Here is a 6042-nt window from a genome sequence, read left to right as displayed (position 1 = left end):
GAATGGAAGAAGATGGATTGAGGGAGAGGCATACATGACACAGCCCAGAAAAACTGACTGGGGATCTCATACCTTCCCTGCTTTGAAGCTGTAGAGAAATCCCTGCAATTTTGGAAGTTAGAGAAGCTGCTACAACAATGAGATGAGCGAGGGGATTTGCTGAGGGAGGAATACCACCTCCAATTTTGATGGGCAGGATGAAGGAAAGGAGGGAAACTCGAGATTGACAGGAATGAGGACTTCACTTTTAATTGCTTTTGACAATTAGGCAGCCTTATTTTATTTATATGTTTTTTCAAACTTATAATACAATAATACACAAATAATAATTAAAACATTAACTATAAAAATGCAGCTAAAAAGATAAATAAAGAGTGATGGAATTATAATGGAGCCACTCACTAGTTTGCGATTTCCCTAGGTCCCCAGGGCATCACCAGGTCTTGAGGGAACTTTGGAAAGGCAGGAATGATAGTGTGAATCTTACAATGAATATATAAATGAGTTTATATCTCCAGGACCCAGTGAATTGCATCTAGATTCTGAAAAAACCAGCTGGTAGTCTGGCCAAGCCACCATAGGTTTTTTTTTAAAAAAATCTAGAGAACTAGTGAAGTGCCCAATTATTGGAAGGCAGGATGAAGGAACCTGAAGCACAGTTGTGTTCTCATAACACAAATTACTTGGTACTAAACGAACCCATTTTCTGGAGTTGCTAATACACTGAATCAGATGCTAATAAAAAATATTGGAGAGCAAATGTCCCTGTCTCCAATAAGAGAGGAAAGGATGATGCAGGAAATCCTAACCCTACACTAAGTCCTGAGAAGATTCTGCAACAGATCATAAAGTCTTTCACTTTGAAACACAATAATAACCAGATCTGCATGGATTTGACAAAAACAAATCTTACCAGACCAACCTCATCACATTTCATCAAGTTAATTAAATATGGCATGGATATTAAAGTTGAGTCACAGATGGTTCAAAAATATAGTCAAAGAGTGCTCATCAAATTGGGGAGAAGAATTTCAACAGAGGACCATAACAATCACTCCTGGGACCCCACCTCTTCAATATTTGTATTAATGGCTTGGATGAAGAGGTGGAGGGAATACCTGCCTAAGTTGCAAGTGATACAGAATTGGCTGGGGGGAACTACTAGCATCTTGACAGGTTGGTGGAAATGACCTGAACATAACAGAATGCAGGCAATGGATGTGGCTGGAGATGAGGCCAACACAATTATAGGCTGCATGAAATCAGGGGAAGTCACCAATTCCAATTTGTTCTCCTTGATTAGATCTCAGGATGATGCATTTCCAATGCAAGAAAAAAATATCACCAATGTGGCCAAAAACATTCTTCTCATTCCAAAGCATAAACCCGATTTAACAATTACATGACAGAACATCTTTAGGTTGGCTGAACAGTTTGCTTAACATACTAAACTACAGTTATATTCACACAATACAAATTAATTGGTACTATATGAACCCATTTTCTGAATTTGCAAATATACTGAATCAGAAATTAGAAACTAATAAAATAGGCTGAGTGTTCTAACTACCCAAAACTAAACAAAATTAAATGTAACCACATTGTCTTTGTGTGTGTGTATGAAATGCTTGGATTTTAACTCATCAGATTAAACATATGAATACATCCCCCTTCATGGATTACTGCCTTGTTGTGGCGAAGGGGCTTGCATAATTCAATGAAGCTATGAGCTATGCCCACCCAAGACGGACAGGTCATAGTAGAGAGTTCTAACAAAATGTGATCCACTGGAGAAGGAAATGGCAACCTTTGCCATGAAAACCCCATGGACAGTACCAAAAGTCAAAACGATATGATGCTGGAAGATGAGCCCCTCAGGTCGGAAGGCGTCCGTTCTGGGGAAGAGCAGAGGACTAGTACTAGTAGCACCAGAAAGAATGAAGCGACTGGGCCAAAGCCGAAAGGACGCTCAGCTGTGGATGTATCTGGTGGTGAAAGGAAAGTCCGATGCTGTAAAGATTTTTTCTCCATAGGAACCTGGAATGTAAGATCCAAGAATCAAGGAAAGCTGGACATGGTCAAACAAGAGATGACAAGACTGAACATCGACATCTTAGGTATCAGCGAACTAAAATGGACAGGAATGGGTGAAGTTAATTCAGATGACCATCAGGTATACTACTGTGGGCAAGAATCCCTCAGAAGAAATGGAGTAGCCTTCACAGTCAATAAAAGAGTAGGAAAAGCAATACTGGGATACAATCCCCAAAATGACAGAATGATCTCAGTTCGAATCCAAGGCAAACGATGATAAGGACATCAATTTTTGGTGTTCTATAAGGTGCTGTAGGGCTTTATAGAACCGGTTAATTTTATCCTCTTCAGCACCGGTGGCTGGGGCATAGACTTGGACTACTGTGATACAGTAGTCCAAGTCTATGCCCCAGCCACCGGTGCTGAAGAGGATAAAATTAACCGGTTCTATAAAGCCCTACAGCACCTTATAGAACACCAAAAATTGATGGGGGGATTGGAATGGGGGATTGGAATGTTAAAGTAGGAAGCCAAAAGATAACCAGAATAACAGGCAAGTTTGGCCTTGGAGTACAAAATGAAGCAGGACACAGGCTGACAGAATTTTGTCAAGAGAATACGATGGTCATAGCAAACACTCTTTTCCAAAAACCCAAGAGACAGCTCTACACATGGACATCACCAGACAGTCAACACAGAAATCAGATTGACTATGTGCTCTGCAGCCAAAGATGTCAGTCAGTAAAAAAAAGACCAGGAGCTGACTGTGGCTCAGACCATGTTGCAAAATTTAGGCTTAAACTGAAGAAAGTAGGGAAAAGCACTAGGCCACTCAGGTATGAACTAAATCATATCCCTGTTGAATATACAGTACAGTTGACAAATAGATTTAATGAATTAGATCTGATAGACAGACTGCCTGAAGAACTATGAATGGAGGTTCGCAACATTGAACAAGACATAGCAACTAAAACCATCCCAAAGAAAAAGAAATGCAAGAAAGCAAAATGGCTGTCTGAGGAAGCTTTGCAAATAGCTGAGGAAAAGAGGGAAGCAAAAGGCAAGGGAGAAAAAGAAAGATACACCCAATTGAATGCAGAATTCTAGAGAATAGTAGAAGAAATAAAAATGCCTTCTTAAATGAACAGTGCAAAGAAATAGAAGAAAACAATAGAATAGGGAGAGATTGGAGAGATGAAGGGAACGTTTCATGCAAAAATGGGCATGATAAAGGACCAAAATGGCAGGGACCTAACAGAGGCAGAAGAGATTAAGAAGAGGTGGAAAAATTACACAGAAGAACTATACAAGAACGAGCTCAGGTGTTCACTGACCTCAAGCCAGACATCCTAGAATGTGAAGTGGGCCTTAGGAAAGCTGAGCAAAAACAAAGCTAATGGAGGTGACAGTATTCCAGCTGAGCTATTCAAAATCTTAAAAGACGATGCAGTAAAAGTGCTATACTCAATTTGCCAGCAAATTTGGGAAACTCAACAGTAGCCACAGGATTGGAAAAGATCAGTTTACATTCCAATTCCAAAGAAAGGCAGTGCCAAAGAATGTTCAAACTATCGTACCATTGCACTCATTTCACATGCTAGTAAAGGTATGCTTAAAAACCTACAAGCTAGAATCCAGCACTATGTGGATCGAGAACTACCAGAAGTACAGGCAGGATTTCAAAGAGGCAGAGGAACTAGAGATCAAATTGCCAACATATGCTGGATCATGGAAAAAGCTAGGGAGTTCCAAAAAAACCATCTACTTCTGCTTCATGGACTATGCTAAAGCCTTCGATTGTGTGGATCACAACAAACTGTGGCAAGTTCTTAAAGAGATGGGAATACCAGACTATCTTATTTGTCTCAAGAAATTTTATTTTCCTGGCCTCCAAGATCACCGCAGATGGGGACTGCAGCCAAGAAATTAAAAGACGCTTGCTCTTGGGGACAAAAGCCATGGCAAATCTAGACAGCACACTAAAAAGCAGAGACATCACCCTGCCAACAAAAGTGCGTATAGTCAAGGCTATGATCTTCCCAGTTGCAAGGTATGGCTGTGAAAGTTGGACCATAAGAAAGGCTGAGCGCCAAAGAATTGAGGCCTTTGAACTATGGTGCTGGAGAAGACTCCGAGTCCCTTCGACTGCAAGATATTCAAACCAGTCAGTCCTAGAGGAGATCAACTCTGACTGCTCTTTAGAAGGCCAGATCCTGAAGTTGAAACTCAAATACTTTGGCCACCTAATGAGAAGGAAGGACTCACTAATGCTGAGAAAGATTGAGGGCAAGAGAAGAAGGGGACGACAGAGAATGAAGGGCTGGATGAAGTCACTGAAGCAGTAGGTGCGAGCTTAAGTGGACTCCAGAAGATGGTAGAGGACAGGAAGGCTTGGAGGAATGTTGTCCATGGGGCTGCAATGGGTCGGACATGACTTCGCAACTATCAACAAATGAAAACATCCACCAAGGAAGCATGGCCAGTAATTAGTAATGGAGGTGCTTATAGTACAAAATATCTCAGCTGGGCCAAGTTGCTGCAACAGCCAAGGAATGAAGCGAGCTGGTGAGGGGAGAATTGATCGTCACCAATTCTAATGGAAGAGAGCGCGGAGCCCCCTGGTGGCCACAGGCTAGCGTGGTGTGGCCGGCAGGTGGGACCAGCCCGGCTTCAGCACCAAGGACAGCGGGGGCACCGGCCTCCGTTTGTCTCCCTCCCCGCGCGCTTGGATCAGCGGGGGCGTCAAATTGGCGTCTTCAAACAGAATCTGCCACATTTGGTGGGGTTTTTTTTTCATTTTAAAATTAGACTACCAGCTTCCCACAATGGTGATAAACTGAAGATGTAACCATGGAGTCCTAGGAAGTCCCCTGCAAATTGCTTAGCCTTAGGTTACATTTTTTGTTTTTCCTCTGCCAATTATCGAACATTAGCATATGGGCCTCATTTAACAAGGCTCTTTAATGGCCTGACAGAATCTGACCTCTTAATGGAGTTGTGGCCAAAGGGGCATTTGAGAGGAGCTGACCTCCAGTTTTTGAAAGGGGCGTGGAGGGGGCCTTGGGCTGGTTGCTGGTTCTTAACTTGTTCAACTCACAGGCAGGTTGTAAACATAAAAGCACACATGACCTTCTTGGTTAGGTTAGAAATGTCACAAATAATTCAAATGCTTGATTCACAGACAAGCTGGACCATAATTTGAAGTCAAGAGACTAGACAATAGAGGTTCTTGGAGATCAGCTATCATGCCACCCCTGGCATCTGCCTCTTTTTCAGCCCCTCCACATGGAAGAATCTGCCTCTTCCTCCCATTCACCCTTGTGGAATGGTCCCACCAGTCTGCTGCCTTGTCACTTTCTTGCCTTCTGCTGTGAAGTGACTGGCATAAGGACGCTTCAGATATTGAAAGACAGCTGTACTACAGCCATACTGTCTCCCAGTCACCTCTTCTCAACACTAAACCTAACAAACACCTCCAACTGTTCCTTTTAACTCCTTCCAGGCCTTTTGTCATTTTGGTTGCTTCTTGGATTTTTTCAATTCTGGTGCCTAGAACTGGATGCAGCATACCAAACAGTATTTCTCTTGACTTCAACGCTACTGTTCTTAATGCAGTTTAGGACAGCATTTGATATTTTGGGGGAGGTGCTAAGAAGTATTCATTTTGTTGGCTCAGATTCACTTCTAGTCCAGCAAGGCACCCAGATCGTTTTCACAACCACTGTATAATCTATTGCTTCCCTTTGGCTTTTACTAATCAAATGTAGATATTTACATTTGCTTCTACTGCAATTAATCTTGCTGGTTTTTGCCCTCGTTTATCAAGATGGTCCTGTCCTCTTTGACTTGATTTTTGTGCCACCTGGAAATGTGATAATCAATTAATCATCTGATTAATAGATAAGTAGGTTGAACAGCACCAGGACCTAAAACAGAACACTTTGCTCTACCTTGATGCAGAGCCAGTAAGGTCAATTCAAAGCATAGGAGGCGGGGGGGCGGGGAGGG

Source organism: Vipera ursinii (genome assembly GCF_947247035.1).
Source record: "Vipera ursinii genome assembly, chromosome: 10".
Taxonomy (NCBI): domain Eukaryota; kingdom Metazoa; phylum Chordata; class Lepidosauria; order Squamata; family Viperidae; genus Vipera; species Vipera ursinii.
Note: the sequence above shows the minus strand (reverse complement) of the source record.